Below are 18,896 nucleotides of genomic sequence, written 5' to 3'. Positions count from 1 at the left end.
TTGTTTAGGGTGATCTCTTTCACTTAAACTTAACTGCTGGATAATGTCAATGGCATCTACAGAAATACCTTTACAGCCACATCTAGGCTATTGTTGGACCAAATAACTGGGCACCACAGCTGACCAAGCTGACATACAAAATTTTACCATCACAAATCTCTGATTTTTTCCTTTAGTGGAAGAGCAGAGTTAGCTGTTTTCTGCCCCATTTCCTCAGTGTTTAAATCTTTACAATGAAGAAAGATTCTCTTAGTGATTCAAAGGTGGCAGTTTTAGTGGAACATTTTTTTTTTCCTGTCAAATTATTAAGAAAAAAAAAAAGACTTTGAAAAGCTGAGCAGTATCAATGCCCTGCCACTGTCTCACATGATGCCAAATGGTCTTGTGTGCTCTACCTGGTGAGTGGCATGGGCATGACTGATAAAAGCTATATTCTTCCTGAACTCTGCACTGAGGCTGCTCCACTGACTGCAGTAATCACATGGGATGTGGGGAGTTAATTTTTTTTCTGGGAAGAATTTCAGGGTTAGAATTTACTGTCTTTTGCACATATAAATTTGAAGCTTTAATGTTACACTCTTCTGGTTATTTGCATTTAATATGCATGCAAATTCACAATGTATACTATGTACCGAGCACGTAATTTATAAATCGGTACTTTCCTTGGTTGTTAGCAATTTTGGCCGCTTTAAAAATTAATACTTTGAAGAAATATATGATTTCAAATTTATATGTAGTATCTTTAGTTTCCAGAGGAAAATATGAAGTACAGTCTCTGCTGGGAAAGGTAGATCTCTGCTGTAACATTCTCGGTGTTTAAAGAAGTTACATGTAATGCTAAAGGTTAGAATGCTTTTCTTTTTCTTTCCTATGATTGGCTTTGTCAGGTTAATTGTTGCAGATGTTTGCTTCCACTAACGATGCTGAAAAATATGTGTTTCTGAATCGTGATTGATTGTAACCTGCAGAATCTTGGTACAGTTGGGGGCGAGTTGTTTCAGGTGATAAACACACCTCACGCAACAAGAATGGTACATTGCCCGTGTAAGGGTAAGAAGATCAGGTCTGCAAGGCATAACCCAGAGCAGATGGACCCCAGAGAGAGAGTCTGGGGCCTCTCGGGCTGTCATTTAGGCTCGTTGTCTTGGCAACCAAAACACAGCCATCAGTCTGCCCTGGGCCGGGCACTCCCACCAGCCCTGACTACCTGACCTTTCCTCCTCCCGCTTCCTGTCTGTCGCTGGTGCTCTCCCTGGCCACTTACAGGCAGCTTCAGGTTTTCCATTTTCTTCCTGGTATACCTCCAGACACCACCTGTGTCTCTTCCGTCTCCTCTGGGCGGCTGAAACCTCATCATCCCCCGGCTTCTCCCTGTGTTCCTCTTCTATCAGCCCAATCACGGCCTCCCAAACCATCCCACTCCTGAGCAAAGCGCTCTTTCAGTGTAGACCTCCCGGCATTCGGCATCTTCCAGGGGAAACAGGCCTCCATCTTCAGCTCCAGCAGTCAGCTCTGGTGTCTTAGTTAGGCTCATTTTTTTTTTTAAACCCTTCTTCTTTCTGATCATCTTCATGGCTGTTCGTCACCCTCCTCCTACAACTTACCAGCACTCGGGATGGCTTCACCCTCTCTGTCTCTAAGTTGTCTCCAGCCCTCTCAAAGTCAGCCCTCCTTAAGTGACAATGAGCAAATGCTTTCTGGCTGACCAGTTGGTAATAGCACCACCATCACCATCATCAACGCCACAAATATTATCACCGGCTTCCGTGTCAGCTTAGTGCCATGTGCTTAGACTGAATTCATTGGGTCTGTGGACATAGACTCACAGCCTAAGTCACGACCTGTGTGTGGTGTTCTGCAGCTTGCTGAGGACAAGAGTCAGGATGAGAATCAACCGGCATGGGTGTCCTTGGGCACAGCTGGATCTGCCAGGGTAAGCAGGGACTGCCATCCCCCATTCATGCCCCGAGAGAGCATCTTCAGGTGCCCGATCTGTGCAGAGACACAGATCTGAAGGGGCCCCATTTTCTAGCTCCTTTGTGGGCTGAGGGGACATCACTTACTGATTTGTAGCTGAGCACGCTCTACACATGGGAAGGCCTTGACTTACGGCATATGTGTGAAAATCAAGAAGAATCAAAGTGAAGTTATCTATGAAGAAGGGGAGACGGTCAAAGGAAGACCAGATCTACTCCCTCCTTTCAGTCAGTTTAGTTCAGTTCAGTTGCTCAGTCATGTCCAACTCTTTGCAACCCCATGGACCGCAGCATGCCAGGCCTCCCTGTCCACCAACTCCCGGAGCTTGCTCAAATTCAATTGAGTCAGTGATGCCATCTAACCATCTCATCTTCTGTTGTCCGCTTCTCCTGCCTGCTATCTTTCCCAGCATCAGGGTGTTTTCAAATGAGTCAGTTCTTCTCAACAGGTGGCCAAAATATTGGATCTTCAGCTTCAGCATCAGTCCTTCCAGTGAATATTCAGGGCTGATTTCCCTTAGGATGAACTGGTTGGATCTCCTTGCAGTCCAGGAGACTCTGAAGAGTCCTCTCCAACACCACAGTTCAAAAGCACCAATTCTTCGGCACTCACCTTTCTTTATAGCCCAACTCTCACATCCATACATGACTACTGGACAAACCATACTAGCCTTGACTAGACGGACCTTTGTTGACAAAGTAATGTCTCTGCTTTTTAATATGCTGTCTAGGTTGCTCATAGCTTTTCTTCCAAGGAGCAAGCATCTTTTAATTTCATGGCTTGCAGTCACCATCTGCATTGATTTTGAAGCCCCCCAAAATAAAAGTCTGTCACTGTTTCCATTATTTCCCCATTTATTTGCCATGAAGTGATGGGACCAGATGCCATGATCTTAGTTTTCTGAATGTTGAGATTTAAGCCAACTTTTTTACTCTCCTCTTTCACCTTCATCAAGAGGCTCTTTAGTTCTTCTTCACTTTCCTGGTGTTATCTGCATATCTGAGGTTATTGATATTTCTCCAGGCAATCTTGATTCCAGCTTGTGCTTCATCTAGCCAGGCATTTTGCATGATGTACTCTGCATATAAGCTCAATAAGCAGGGTGACAGTATACAGCCTTGATGTACTCCTTTCCTGATTTGGAACTAGTCTGTTGTTCCATGTCCAGTTGCTTCTTGACCTGCATACAGATTTCTCAGGAGGCAGGTAAGGTGGTCTGGTATTCCCATCTCTTTCAGAATTTTCCACAGTTTATTGTGATCCACACAGTCAAGGGTTTGGCACAGTCAGTAAAGCAGAAATAGATGTTTTTCTGGAACTCTTGTGCTTTTTCAATGATCCAGTGCATGTTGGCAATTTGATCTCTGGTTCCTCTGCCTTTTCTAAATACAACTTGAACATCTGGAAGTTCACAGTTCATGTACTGTTGAAGCCTGGCTTGGAGAATTTTGAGCATTACTTTGCTAGCATGTGAGATGAGTGCAGTGGTGGGGCAGTTTGAACATTCTTTGGCATTGCCATCAATGATGGGGAGTCTCACTTTTGCTTTTGGATCATGTGACAGTGTTGGATAAACTTTCTCTAAGTATCAGGTGATAATGGCTCTGGGGTTATCTTTCATCCAAATGAAATATTCTGCAGTGGTTTCTGTTCCTCTTCCTTCCTTCCCCTCCTCATCTCCCCTTTTCCTTCTTCTCCTCCCCTCCCCCTCCTCTTCCTTTTTGATAATAAGCATAGTATCTTACGGAGAAGGAACTGGCAACCCACTCCCGTATTCTTGCCTGGAAAATCCCATGAACCAAGAAGCCTGGAAGGCTGTAGTCCTTGGGGTCGCAAATAATCAGACATGACTTAGTGCCTCCTGTCTTGTCCATAGCAGCTTATAACTGCCTCCGGTACCCTAGGTGGCCCAGTGACGCCTTTTTGCCAGGCTGGATGGTAGGATAGGTAAGTGCAGCCCCCAGGGTCCATCCGTGTGCTGTGGGCAGAGTGGCCTTCTAACTGCCGTAGAATGTCCAGGGGGCATGGAAGCCACATGCTCGCTTTACAGGAGCCCTGAGTGTCAGAACTTGAGCCAGGCTCACTTCTGGAGCTCAGACACGGACTGCTTTCTCCCATGGCTCAGGATTCCTCAAAAGAGGCCAGATTGAGAGAGCCACATGGGGAGGCGTCTGCGATGGGACTAGGCTGAGCAACAGCCTGGGCAGCCAAGGCAACAGAGACTCAAGGTACCTCTCCTGACTTAACTAGCATCCCCTCAATTCCCCTAACTGCAGCAGACACCTCCTCACACACACAGAAACAAGTGTGTTCCCGGAGGAAGGAGACTGTGGCATAAGGCACAGGTGGGCAAACTCTGGCCCTGGGACAGATCCAGACCTGTTTTTGTAAGGACAAAGGCTCAGGATTGTTTTTAACACGTGAGAAAGCAAAGCAGAAAAGAATGTGTTAGATACATTACTAAAGCCTTTGAGGTTTAAAATATTATCTGGCCCTTAATATATAATGTTTGTCAGTCACTGTAAAGAACTGGTCATGATGCCTAATGACTCCTTCCTGGTGGGCAGTTTTTGGACAAGCAAGGCCCAAGAGTGGAAATGGTTTTCCTGATGGCGGGGCCTGGAGGTTGTTGTTCTACAGGAAGTTATGTGTCCACAGAGTGTCGTTAGTGGTGTCAGTTGTAACCTGTGGATGGCAGAACAACGAAGGCCAGTGCAACGGGGAAGAGCACAGGCAAAGAGGAGAGGAAGGCGCTCAGATTAGCAACGGCCTCGCCCACCAGCACCTGGGCACCGCAGAGAGTGACTGAGAAGAGGAATCCCCGGCAGCTTGTGCAGAACTAGGACCCAGGCTTTTGCCTTAAACCCAACATATTTGTAGCACCATGAGCGAGAAGGCCAGGGGACAGGATACAGCATCTGTGTCTTGCTGTATCTCACTGTGCGTAGTGCGTGCTGAACCTGCTTTAGGCAAGGCGCGAGGTAAGAGGCTGGAAGAAAATGCGAGAAGCTTTAGGAACTGCAGACGCGTTTATTCTTTCCTGGCTGGTGCAGCAGCCGTAGCAGCAGACATAACATAACACAACACAGCCCAACAGATCCTCGAGAGCTTTCCAGGTGGAGTTTATATATGCTTACAGAACAAAAGTAGCCCATGGCCAAGCAGGTAGCTCGTGAGGTGTATGCACAGTGCTATAAGTGATCTCAGCTGTTACAAAATCATTATTTAGAAAACGTGGGGGGAGAGCAAGAGGGCATGGGGCGAGAGAGCCTGACCACTGCCACTTTGGCTAATTTGCTCTTTCCCGACAACCTCATTTTGTAGTTGTGAGAACTGTCTGAACAGGTGAAAGGGCATTTCTTTCAACCTCAATCAATAGGGAAGAAAGAATTGATGCTTGATCAGAGGTATGTCCTGTTTAAGATCATATAATTGTTATTTGGTGGAGTTGAAAATCAGACTCAGATATTCTGGATCTAAAATCTGATCACCATCCTCAGGGTCAGTGAGTTACACAGTGTTAACCTTGCACCCCAACTCCCCAACACAGAAGCCTTCCCACTCAATAGTAAGTCTATATGTTGTATGGTTCAGTCACTAAGTTGCATCCAACTCTTTGTGACCCCACGAACTGCAGCACACCAGGCTTCCCCGTCCTTCACTATCTCCTGGAATCAGTGATGCCATCCAATCATGGCATCCTCTGTCATCACCTTCTTCTGCCTTCAGTCTTTCCCAGAATCAGGGTCTTTTCCAGTCAGTCAGTTCTTTGCATCAAGTGACCAAATTATTGAAGCTTCATCTTTATCATCACTCTTTCCAATGAATATTAAGGGTTGATTTCCTTTAGGATTGACTGGTTTGTTCTCCTTGCAGTCCAAGGGACTCTCAAGAATCTTCTCCACTATCACAGTTCAAAAACATAAATTCTTCAGTTATCAGCCCCGTTTATGGTCCAACTCTCACATCCATCCATGACTACTGGAAAAACCATAACTCTGACTATATGGACCTTTGTTAGCAAAGTGATGTCTCTGTTTTTTAATATGCCATCTAGGTTTGTCATAGCTTTTCTTCCAAGGAGCAAGCATCTTTTAATTTCATGGCTGAAATGAAACTTTAATTTCTATATGTTCATTATATTAACATATAAGACATGGGTAGAACACCTCTAGAAATGGACTCGTTTTGTGCCTCTCAGCTTTGTCCCCTTCTCACTTGGGAAGGCATGTGTGGAAGAAGCCCTTGGCAGGTATACAAAGTGGTGTACACTGTCCTGAATTGTTTGTGTATGTCTGGAAATGCTGGCTCATGGCAGATTCGTTGGATATTCTAGTTTGACCTTCATAAAGGACCTAAGAAAGAAGCACTTGTGAAAGATATTAATGACACTATGGCAGTCTTACTAAAAATTGGAGCTGTTTTCACTATCTTACCATAGTTGTCAGAGCAAGTTGCCCTTTAATAGATACATCAAGTGGTTTATCCTGTGTATGTATGTTTGATTGACAGTGGCCACCATTCCTACCTGACAGGACAGGGGAGAAAATCTTACACGTTTCCTCACCATCTACAGACTTTGATGTATTTTTTTTTTCTCCTGATTAAGCATACAGGAGAACCAGCGGGGTCTGCATCAGCTCTGGTTCTCCCTCTGAGTCTGAACCCTGAGCGAGGAATTTGGTCCTGGAGCCAGTGTCACTGATAGAGGCATCAGCCAGCCACCGGGGAATCCATCACAAATAAGAGCAATCTAGCCGTCCCAGGAACCTAACCACATCCATATTCAGATAAGGAGAGCACCAAGTGATCTCACGAAGAGTGCTTATCCGGGACTCCAGGGATAGTGGTGCCTGTACCCTGCTCCTTAAGTATGTTAAAAAACAGAAGCTTGAAAGTCACGGTTGTGAAGAGTGAGGACAGGAAAATGAGTGAAGCAGTCTACACGGCGCACTTTTCTCCGGAGCAGTGATTCACATGCTGCGTTTTTCTTCGGAGCAAGAAGTCGTGTCAGTTTCTCAGAGTGGCTATTTCATCTCTTACAGCCTCGGAAAGAATGTCTTGGTCAGCCGCGGGTTAGCAGCTTGGGAGCTGACTTAGATCTCTGCCTTGCCGACTCCTTGTACCTTTTTTGATTTCAGCTCAAATGTCATTTCTTAGAGAGCCTTCCTCCCACCCAGTCTGGGATTTCCTTCCCCCCAGCTCTGGTCCCTGTGTTGTCTGTCGCATCATTCTGTTTCATTTTCTTCACAGCACCTATCACTGTTGGAAATGGTTTTATTTCTTTATTGGTCTGTTTCGTGTGTGTGTCTCTCTCTGTTACCTCTGGGACATAAACTCCATGGAACAGAAGAACTATGCCTCCCTGGTTTACTGTTGGTTTTCATAACACATGCCTGGCTTATGGCAAGTGCTTCATAATTCAGATTCACTGAGTGACTCAATGAAAGAATGAATTAGTGAGGAAGTATGTGCTTTTCTGTTGCTCAATCCCACAGTAATACAGTACCCATATCCTGGCTTGTGGTCTTTCCCTATGAGGGGAATCCAGAGGGACTCCATTAGCTTTCTATTGTTGCAGTAACAAGTTACCACAAACTTAGAAACTTGATAGGGATTTGTTATCTTAAAGTTCTAGAGATCAGAAGGCCACACAGTTCTCACTGGGTTCACACCAAGGTGTTAGCTGGGCTGTGTTCCTCTCTGGAGGCTCCAGGAAGAATCCATTTTCTTGCCTTTTTCAGCTTCTTGAGGCCACACACATTCCTTGTTTTGCACCCCCTTTCAAGGTCTTGAAAGCCAGCTGTGATGAGTTGAATCTTTCTCGGGTTGCCATCTCTCTGATGCTCTGCAGCTGGGGAGCTTTCTCTGCTTTAAGGATTCATGTGATTAGATTGGGTTCACTTAGATAAACTAGGAAAACCTGTCATCTCAATGTTCTTGTTACTCAAGTCTGCCAAGTCCTTTTTTCAGGTAAGAGAACATACTCATAGGTTCCAGGAAAAGTTCATGGATATCTTGTGGGGGACTGGGAGAGGGGTTATTTTTATGCCTACCATGTGAATTTACTCAAAGAGCAGGCAGAGGATGGTCTAGCCCAGAGTTTCATTTCTCTTTCAGAATATATATTGTGCAGGACAGTGTTTCTCAGTGCATTTATTCATTCAATAATAAAGATTTCTGAAGTTTGTCATGTTGTCTTTGACAATTACGTTTCTGATGGCAGAGTGGGCTAGGCTAGCTATGGATGTGGCGACCCTGGAAAAGTTCACCTGAATTCAGGTCCAGGCCTGACAATGAGAAGTTGAGGTGCTAACCGCAAATGGGATCAGTGTGTCCAGGGGGATTCGGAGTCGTTGTACTCCTGGTGACAGATAACATTTGCTGAGTATAGGCCTACTTGGAGTAATTAATTCATGCCACATTTACAGCATCCTGTAACAGAGGTAGTTGTTATCCCCATTATACGGCTGATGAAACTAATGCACAGAGGCGCTAAATAAGTCACCTGGGATCAGACAACTCATACGCGATTGAGCGCGAGTTCTGAACCCCATGTCTTCTGGCTCTAGGTCCGGCTCCGTAATGGCTGTCTTCCCTTGCCGCTCATGGGGCCATTTTGAGAGTAGCTGAAAAGAGCTAAAGGGGCTTCCCAGGTGGCACTAGTGGTAAAGAACCCTCCTGCCAACTCAGGGGTTCGATTCCTGGGCGGGGAAGATCTCCTGGCGAAGGACTTGGCAACCCACTCCAGTATTCTTGCCTGGGAGAATCCTTTGGGCAGAGGAGCCTGGTGGGCTGCGGTCCACAGGGCCACAAAGAAGTCAGCTTGACTGCCGCGATTTAGCACGGAGGCGCTAATGAGAGAGCTACAGTGGGGGCGAGGCGGGGCAGAGCCTCGGTGTCTTGCAGGTGTGTGTGGGTGCGGGTGGGTGATGGGACCTGGCGTCTCCAGGAAGCGGAGGCAGGAGGCGCAGTGCGCAGGCGCAGCCCTGCGGGCGGGCGCGGGAGATGCTGCGGAGAGGCTGGACCATGCCGCCCGCGGGCGCGCCCTTTCCGGGTCGGCGGGGCAGACGAGGGCTGAGCCCTTCACTGAACCGGAGACTGAAACCGTTACAGGGGAGAGGCTCGGAAACCCCGACCTGACACATCTGCCGCCGTCAGTTACCGGACCTGGGTTCGGGGGCAGCCACTTGGATTCGCCGAGCCTCTTGTGAAGAGAGCCGACAAATCCTCGGCATCTCCAGGTGGGACAAGGATCAAATGGGTGTTGAGAAGGGCCCTGTAAATCTTCTTTGTTACTGTCTACGTGCCAGACTGGCAAGGTGGGGGAACGGAACCAAGTAGGGGCACCTCCGCGCCTCAAAAACCTGAGCAAAAAACGGGAGTAAGACACGAGCTTTTCTTCCCGTGAGGCTGATTGATGGCGGGGATTTACAGGTCAGCCTGGGAAAGCATGTAATCCATCAAGGCATTAGAAGGATGTCTTGTTTGGGGCGTACAGATCCATGGACACTAAGGTGCTAATAAGCGGACAGTGGACAAGCCGCCTCCGCTTGTCCTGCAACCCCCTCATTTTAGTAGCTGTCAGGTGGCCAGGTCTGTAGGAAGATGGCTTTCTTCAGTGGCTTTGCCGTAATTGTGTGAGCGCATGTGGTGGCTGTGAGTTTCAGACTTGAGAAGGGAGGTGCAGAAACTTCCCTTGGAGTTAAGAGCCTCTGCAAATACTTAATCAGTCATACATAACTGTCAAGAGCAGTAAAGGCTGAGATTTTACCTTGCCTGTGAACTCCGAGCCTGACCCAGTTCAATACTGGTTGGAAATAGACAGGAAAATCCTGGGTCAGACACAAAGGATTTTATTTCCTCATGGCCCAGCCGGCAGCGGCAGCTTCCAGTTTGCCTCAGTTTCTCTTGTCCTTCAGCTCCCAGAGGGGCAGGGCCTAGCGACCCCAAGTGGGTGCTTCACCCAGGAGGGTTTGCGTCACCGCTGAGGCGGGCAGAGCTTAAGAAGCCATCATTCTTATAAAGCAGGGGTCACCAGCCTCCAGGCTTTGGACCAGTACCTCCTTGTGAGATCAGATTAGAAATAAAGTGCACAATAAATGCACTTGAATCATCCTGAAACAATTCCCTCACCCCCATCGGCCCTCTGGTGCGTGGAAAAATTGTCTTCCATAGAAACCGGTTCCTGGTGCCGAAACAGTTGGGGACCGCTGTTATAAAGGGCTGCTGGCAAACATATCCAGCCTTTAATGTCCTGGTCAGGCAACCAGTCTGTCATTTGTCCTGGAGGGAGACACTGTCTTCATCCTTCTAGGCTGTTCACTTTACAGACATCCTTGTAAAGATAGCCGGGGACAAGTGCTGTCACAAGATGTGTAATGAAGTTTCCCAGTAGAACCTAGTGCATAATTAGCTGAAATTCCTAATAATGACCTATCGGAGGTGTTTGTGTTTAAGTAACCGGAATTGTACCAGTGAGTTGGTATAATCCGAATTCTGTTTGGGGGCAAAAAAAATCCATTTCTAATTCTGTTCACTTAGTGAGTTCTCAGTACTTTTGGATGGTGGTTCCACCAAACTCGTTGCTTAAATACTTAACTACTATGGAGTTCCGAACTTCTAATGAGTTGGTAATTGAAGGACATATAGATTAAAAGTGGTTTACCTGGAGCATGCAGGCGGTGTGTGGTTGACACAGCTTTGTTACAGGTGTGACAAAGGTTAAGACTTTCGTCCTTTGTCAGTGGATGATACTGATGGAAACTTAAAGATTTTTGCTTAGAACAGTGCGCACTTTGATTTCCACGATAAACTTATGGCAAATTCTATTAAGAAAATTATTATTTGAGGTACAAGTGTCTTTATATTTGATTTTTCAAATGATTCCACAGATATGTTACATCTTTACATAAGATCGTGGTTGAATATTGTAACCCTGTCATTTCCTGCTCAGTATGCAATCAGTGATAAATTGAAGCCCAAAGTCTTGGATAACCCATGAAATAAATGAACTTTGAATATTTTTTAGGTTTAAACTTGATACACTGGTCCACACGCTATGTGCTCCGTTGCTTCATTCATGTCCGACTCTTTGTGAACCTATGAACCGTAGCCTGCTAGCCTCCTCTGTCCATGGGATTCTTCAGGCAAGAATAGTGGAGTGGGTTTTTATGCCCTCTTTCAGGAGATCTTCCTTGACTCAGGGATCCAGCAAATGTCTCTTAGGTCTCCTGCATTAGAGGGCAGGTTCTTTATCATTCCCACCACCTGGGAAGTCCCCCAAGGATCCACAGGGTGCATGCAGTAAATGTCAGGAAGTTCAAGAACTCACTTTCTGCCTGGGGGGTGGTGAGCACTGTGAAGGTGGCTGACCTCGATTGAATGCAGCTGGATCTGGACTGAATTTAAGATCTGCTAATTCCTAATTCTGTAACTTGCCTAAAATATCTGAGCCTTAATCTCCTCATACAACTGTTGTAGATAATGACTACTGCGTCATAGAATAGTTGTGCAGCCCAAATGGAGTAAGTTATTCAAAGCTGGTACATTCCTTTTATAATGTCAAGGGAATACTGAAGTCAGATCAGGACCGTTATAAAGTTTCTTTGATTACTTTCAGCTTGGGTGAAGCTTTAAATTCTTAGTTAAATTCCTTCTCTAAAGCACTCATTTATTGTCTATTATTTTCCTAGTTATCTGGGTACATTGGGGAATTAAAATCATCCTCTAAAAATCATCCCATGGATATCAAAAGCTCATAAATTGTGAGATGCTAATAGGAAAGTCAAGATCTGCTCCAGCTTATTATTACTCGAGTGCACAGAGCTATCTCGGGAAAAGCAAGGGTTGGCTTGAATTCCTAGCATAAGATGCTTTGCAGATTTCAAAATATGTCACTCACTGTAAAAACCAATTCAGTTATTTACCAGCCACATACATGCTAATCAGGGTTGAAAACATAAAGACCACGGGGAAGAAATGGACCGTTACATTTCTGTTACCAGCGCTGGTGTTAAGAAATAACCTCAGCTTGCATGAGCCTGGGTCCTCAGTTTTATAGGGAATCAGGAACTGAATATTTAGAAACTAATTACAATTCATTAAGATGACTAAAAGAGATGTGGCAGTTTGGGGTTCTATTTTTACCCATTTAATCAATCTCCCAATGAAAAGTAGGAAACAGGTTTTCAGTTTTGACAACGTGAAAGCTTTGCAGTGGGACGGAATGAAACGTGTTGGGAGCAGCTGTGAGGTTCTAGATTTTTTAAAAATAAGCAGCTACTGTGTTCTGAATTTAGGGTTTCCCAGGTGGTACTAGTGATAAAGAACCCACCTGCCAGTGATAGAGACGCAAGAGATGCAGGCTCGACCCCTGGGTCAGGAAGATCCCCTGGAGAAGGGCATGGTAGCCCACTCCAGTGTTCTGGCTTGGAGAATCCCATGGACAGAGGAGCCTGGTGGGCCACAGTCCATGGGGTATCAGAGTCAAACACGGCTGAAGTGACTTAGCATGCATGCATCCTGAATATGAGGGCTCTCATGACTGAGGAGGTGGAGGAGAAGAGGAAAGTTGATGTATTTTGGCAGATGGGCTGATGAAAGATAAATTGTAAGGTGTCTGCCTCCTGATGTGTAAATCTCTATTCACTGTTACCAAATAGAAAACAGCACTCTTATGATGAGAGCAGCTTTTATTTCAAATGTGTGTTTGTGTATATATGTGTATTTTTGTATATGTCTTCAGATTGTATGTAAGATGTTAATGGCTTTACTTAGTAGAGATTGGGTTAAATATTTACTTCCAGCTAAGTATAACCATATGCCTACACTTTAAAAATAGTAACAATTCTAAAGAGAGTAAAGCAAATGAACAATTTAGAAAATATCAAAGCTCGCCTAGATTGGTTGTTAGTGGAGGTAACTGGATAACACTGACATTATTTCGGTTTAGTCCAACTCATGTTAAATAAGCCCCTCCCCTGGGCAGGGTTCTGTCTGGGTATTTAGTGACAAACCTGGCCACGTCATCAGCAAATCATCTCAGCTCCGTTACAAGCAGAGAGTACCCAGAGGGGAGCACAGCCACTGTGGCCCCGGCCTGGGCATCGTCCCATGTAAGAAGGAGGTTTCTTGAATTTACCCATGCCCTTTAGAACCTTATAATACAAAAGAGAAGCTTACACGTTGGTGAGACAGGACACCGATGCACATATGGATCAGTTTGCTTACATCAACAATTTTCCTTTGTAAGTAAAAAACGATTGGAGTTAATTTTTTACAGGAATTTTTTCCTACCTAACTGTAGTTGTTTTACTTTGCAAGACAGTGAAAGAAATGTCTCTTCCTTTTCATTTTCTACTTGTATTTTTCTTTGCCTTGCACTGTACGTGATCACAGAGACAAGTGTTGCACACCTAGGACAAATGCAGCCGTAGCATAAATAAAGCAGTAGAAAGTCAGCTCAAGTGAAGACTCTGGGCTCTATTAGACAGGAAAATGGATATTTCAATAAATAGCGTTGTTGAGGCTACAGCAGGCATCTGCACAAAGCTGCAGGGTCAGCATTTTTTCAGATAGCATCATGGATGAGTAGTTAAGTAAGTAAAGATATTCAGTCTCAGCAGGATCTTGGGGAAATGAGGTCTATGTTTTCTACGCCTTGAACATGGGAGCAAATCAGTGTCGATTCTGCTGTGGCTTTCTCTTGAGTGCCTCTTCCCTAAGTTCTGCTTCTGTTACTTTGAAAATCATTTTGTTGAAATAACCTTTGTATCAGTGATACCCTTAGAATAAATTTAAATGCTGTTCTTTTTTTTAAAGATTTTTTTTTTATGTAGACCATTTTTTAAAGTCTTTATTGAACTGGTTATAAGATTGCTTCTGTTTATTGTTTGTGAGATCTTAGCTCCTCAACCAGGGATTGAACCCATACCACTTGTATTGGAAGGCAAAGTCTTAACTACTGGACTACCAGGGAAATCCCTAAATGCTTTTCTAAAAATATAATTTTCCCCAATAATTCCTTCAGTTCACAAAGTATGAGGTGTTGGAAACTTTCTTGGTAAATACTTCCTGTTTTTCACCTTATTGATTTATTTCTTTCACCACAAATGGTAGTATTTCTCCCAGCTTCCAGCTCCTAGCTTGCTTTCCTGGTATTGATTAAATGTGGGGACAGTTAAAGCAAACAGACCTGTATAGACAGATAAAACTCTGTATGTGTGTATGTACGTGTGTGGAGTGGAACTGTTATCCTTTTTTAAAGAACTTATAGAATGAGGGCAGAATCTTTTGAAATTGAAGGCTGCGTTGTGTAGTGGTTATTAGCATATGTAAATTTGGGCAGGTTATTAAGTCTGTAAGCTTTTTTAACTCATTCTTAAAAATTAGAATAATGATAGTATCTAATACCCTTGTTGTGTATTAGAAATTGGAAAGCATTTAAAATAACACCTAGTACATTTTGCTCAGTAATAAAGGGTTATCATTGTGGCCATGATCAGTCTGGTCATTTTTATCTTGATTATTATATATTTTAGGATTTTGTCAGATGGAAAGCTTCATTTGAATTTGAGATATCTTAAGAGGCAAATGAGACTCTTAAAATTTTTCTATGATAATGTCTCTGATTTCAACTGAATTGATTTAAATCACACAAAAGTCACAGGGACTCAAGGACCTTGAGGGCGGGGGCGTGTTTTATTCTAAGGTATGTCACTTTTGGGGTAGAGCTTTATTCAAAGTCGGTGCTCAGCAAATCTGGACAGAGCTCTGGGGTCTGAATTTACTCTCACTTTGTGACATTGCTAGGTTCACTTTTGGGGCTCAGGATGTCTTTCTTTTTTTGTCTGTGCTGGATCCCCGTTGCTGCACGTGGTCTTCCTCTGGCTGCAGCGAGCGGGGACGGGCCTTCATCGCGCTGCTCGGGCTTCTCCTCGCGGTGGCCTTCCTCGTCATGGCGCCTGGGTTTAGTTGCTCTGCAACGAGCGGCATATTCCCAGACCAGGGGTCTAACCGGCGTCTCCTGCCTTGACAGGTGGCTTCTTTACTGCTGAGCCACCAGGGAAGCCCTGCTTGCAGAATTTTGCAGGCAACGACTGCTGGATACAAGACAGATGAGTGGCTCTAGGCAGGCTTTCTTTGGGTGGGTGGGTGAGTGGGTAGGCAGTGGGACAGGCTTCTGCCTACCTGAGAGTACTGTTTTTATATTGCGCTAGTTATATGAAGGATCGCATGATGAAATTTGATTTGACTGGTGCATACTACCCCGTAACATTTTAGCTCTCTACAGAAATTGGCTCCTAAGGAATTGGCCGATTGCCCTGAGGCATTTGCCTCTGGCTTAGCCAGTTAGGAAAGGCATGGTTTGGGTTGAGTTATTTTAACCTCTCTGAGCCTTGGTACTATTATCCTTAAAGAGTAAGGCGGGATGGACGGAAGAACAGGCATCGCACCAGCAGCGTCTCCCCTTAGAACAACCGCTTCTCTGCTTTCTTCCCATTGGCCGGAAGTGAATCACGTGACCCCTGCTTGCCGCACAGGGGACTGGAGAAGTACCCGGCTCACTTTCCTGTTCTTTCTGGTGGCGCTCGGTGCCACCCTTTTCCTTTCTTTCAAGCAGAACAGCGATTGATTGTGGGCATTAGGTTGCCTCTAGGGACGTCTGTGTGTGAGAAGTACAGTTTTATTAAGCATATAGCGGAACCTACACGCTTAGTCAGTAGTAGGCATGTGAAAAATCATGTCTTTTCTCATGTCTGTTTCACTGTGGATTGCTGGATGCATTAAAAGTGTTTTAGGAGAAAAAGAATAAACCCATATTTAATGTGGATTTTATCTTGGGACATATCTCATTTTCAAAAATGTTAAAATGTAAAAAAAATTGCATATCGTGGAATTAAGGGGCTATGAAAGTAGATAGGATAAGCCTGAAAATTTAATTACTTTTTTTCTTTTAAAGCAGGGCATACACATATTACTTGGCTTCACTTACTCAGATAAAAGAGATGCTCATTCTGTGAGGGATATGTATACTCTGCTTTCAATGCAATAATTTGGGGGAAGTATTTTAAAATTAATTTTGTAAGGCTGCCAAAATGCATATTTTTATATAATGATAGCAACAATAACAATAAAAACTTTATTTAATAAAAAGAGTATTGAAAATTTTCTAAATAAATCACTCACAGATGAAAAGGGCATTTTTCAAGACCTTTAAAAAAAAAAAAAAAATCATGCTGAGTCAGACTCCTGATCTATCATAGGATGTATTATGGGAGGATACTGTTGTCAGCTCCGAGTGTTCTGATCAATGCTGTTATTTTTATTTCAGTTAATGAGTCAAATAGGGTATTGGTGATATAAGACTAAGGTCAAGGTATTTTCAGTATAAATCTCCTTAAGAAAATATCAGGTTCTTATTTTTATGCAATAGCCAGTTTTTTCCTTGTTAACTAATTTTACTTAATTTCTCAAAGTTTTTCTCTTAATGCAGTAGTTCGTATGCATCACATTTCTTGTAGTGTTTGTGTTAATGTCATGCCAGCCCCATGCTGTTTATAGTTCCTAAAGAGGTGTTAATACTTCTAAAACAACAGAAAACTAAAACCGAAACATCCAGATTTGTGGAGAGTTATATTCTGAGCTGGAAGCCTCAGTGAATTAATTGCATAATTTAATTTTAATAAAATAATGCCATCAACAGTGGTTTTAAAATCCAATATTCAGATATATTATATGTGCAATATGTATTATCCTTTATCAGTGGTCTTCTCAGTCTAAATTTGTGCCAATTTGTTCATATTCACACCCACACGTACACACACATGCATATACACATATAAACACATGTAAAGACATGTAAACACATACAGAAACAGTTTTCACATATATAAAATATATAAAATACATATTTTATATAAAAGTATATTTTAGCAGATTATGAAACAGCCTTAGAGAAGAAAATATGTATCCATAAATAAATAAAGACATAGTTAAGCAATCCTGCTGGGAAATGTACGATTCCAAAAAAATAGCCATTTGGTTCTATTATTGCTGTGTGTTTCACAGATATAAACTCTTTGGTTTAGTTGGCAAAGAAGTTTATTAGGTTAGAAATAAGTTCCTTAAATTACAGTCTTTGCTAAAGTGCAGTGCATTTAAAGAAACTTTCTCAGAATTAGAGGGTCAAATATTGCAGTTTTCTGAAAAAGACTCAGGACAATTATGATGGTAGGGTGAGTTAATTCTGTTTACCTGGGTGAAGTCTCACTGTGAGGACACAATGCACCACTTTGGCTGAGAGGCAATTTCCAATAAATTATGAAAATTATTGCTTCCAGTGCTGGGCTCTGGTATGAAATCTCGTGGGAGATAACTTGAAACTCTGTGATAGATTTGAAATTAATTCCTATTCCCACCCCACCCCCCCCGGCCCCCACCGAACTTCCCTGAAGTAACCAGCCTCTGTTTACAAGATGTACCACTATTTCTTGGCCATCAGGAAACGTGAGCCAATGTAGTCCTGTTTGGCCGAATGAGACTGTTGTGATAAAAATCTTGTCCATATGTGGTTATTAGGGCTGAACTGAATACAGCAGGCTCTGATTTTGGGAGTTGGACAGCGTGGCCTGTGCTTTCAGAAGCTAGAGTTCCTCTTTGACTCTTTCTCCCGGTCCTTGGTCTTTCTTTGGCTTCCTCTAGTGACACTCAGCAAAGAATGTGATGATTGGAATTTTCCCCTTCGCCAGATGAGGCGAGTTTTGTAATGAAGAGTTTCAGACTAAACCCCTGTTCTCAACCTTGTGAAATCCTGGGTAGGACAAAGGTGAAACGTGCCTGCCATTTGCAGACTTAACTGGTTGAGGAAATGGTGAGTAACTCATTATGCTTCTAAAGCAAACTAGGGGTCCACTCGCCTATCTGCTGCCTCCGGCTTGTGGTGAAATGAAAGTGCAGTGTTTATTGTCAGGCAGCAGACAAGGAGTCCAGGAAGCTAATGCTCAAAATACTCCTGAACTCCGTGGATGGGTTTCAGCAAAGACTTTTTAAAGACAAGTGTGAGGCAATGGAGTCCCAACGCAGGGTTATGTGATCAGCTCAAGCACAGTTCTCTGTTGGTCAATGGTGAGATAACAGAGTGGTATCAGGCCATCTGGGGGCTGTATGCTCACAACCATCACTTTAGTCTTCTCTTTGATGGAGATTTTAGCATCGGTAAAACAACTCAGGAAATGTGCGTCAGATAAGGTTGTCTGGGAACTTCAGAGAGAGAAGGAGGTTTTGTCCCCGAAGACCCCATAGTGTCCCACCCCTTTACAGGTATATTGCACATGTTGGGAAAGGCTGTTCTTACAAGTGGAGAGAGACAGGAGGTGAGTGTTCTGGAAATTTCTGTGGATAAAGAAGAGACGCTCAGCGTTTATGAATGCTGTGCTTTTTGTTAGTTTCTTTAATCATTTTTATTTTGTTATCTGTGTGTTTCTGGCTGTGCTGGGTTTTTTCTGCTCGTGGGCCTCTAGTTTCGGCGAGCACGGGGTACTCATCGCAGTCAAGAGTATTGGCTCTCGGGTGCTTGGGCTTTAGTAGTTGTGGTCCGCTGGCTCAGCCGCTCTGAGGCATATGGGATCCTCCTGGACTAGAAATCAAATAGATATCCCCGGCACTGGCAGGGGGACCCTCGACCACTGGACCACCAGGTAAGGCCCTATGAGTGCTATTCTTAATGGATTTGAATTTGAATGTGGCAGCTACCCTCTGAGATCAGAAGAGCCTAACCTGTGCATGCTCTGAATTCACCTCCTGCTTCCTGAGTGTCTGTCTGTGAATAGGGAGGGATATGGGTAGGCCTGGTCTCTGCTGGCTCTCCACAGGCTGTAAGGCTTCACTGGGGTAAGGGCCTGTCTTCTTGTTGTTGC

Source organism: Odocoileus virginianus, chromosome 8 (assembly GCF_023699985.2).
Source record: "Odocoileus virginianus isolate 20LAN1187 ecotype Illinois chromosome 8, Ovbor_1.2, whole genome shotgun sequence".
Taxonomy (NCBI): Eukaryota; Metazoa; Chordata; class Mammalia; order Artiodactyla; family Cervidae; genus Odocoileus; species Odocoileus virginianus.
Note: the sequence above shows the minus strand (reverse complement) of the source record.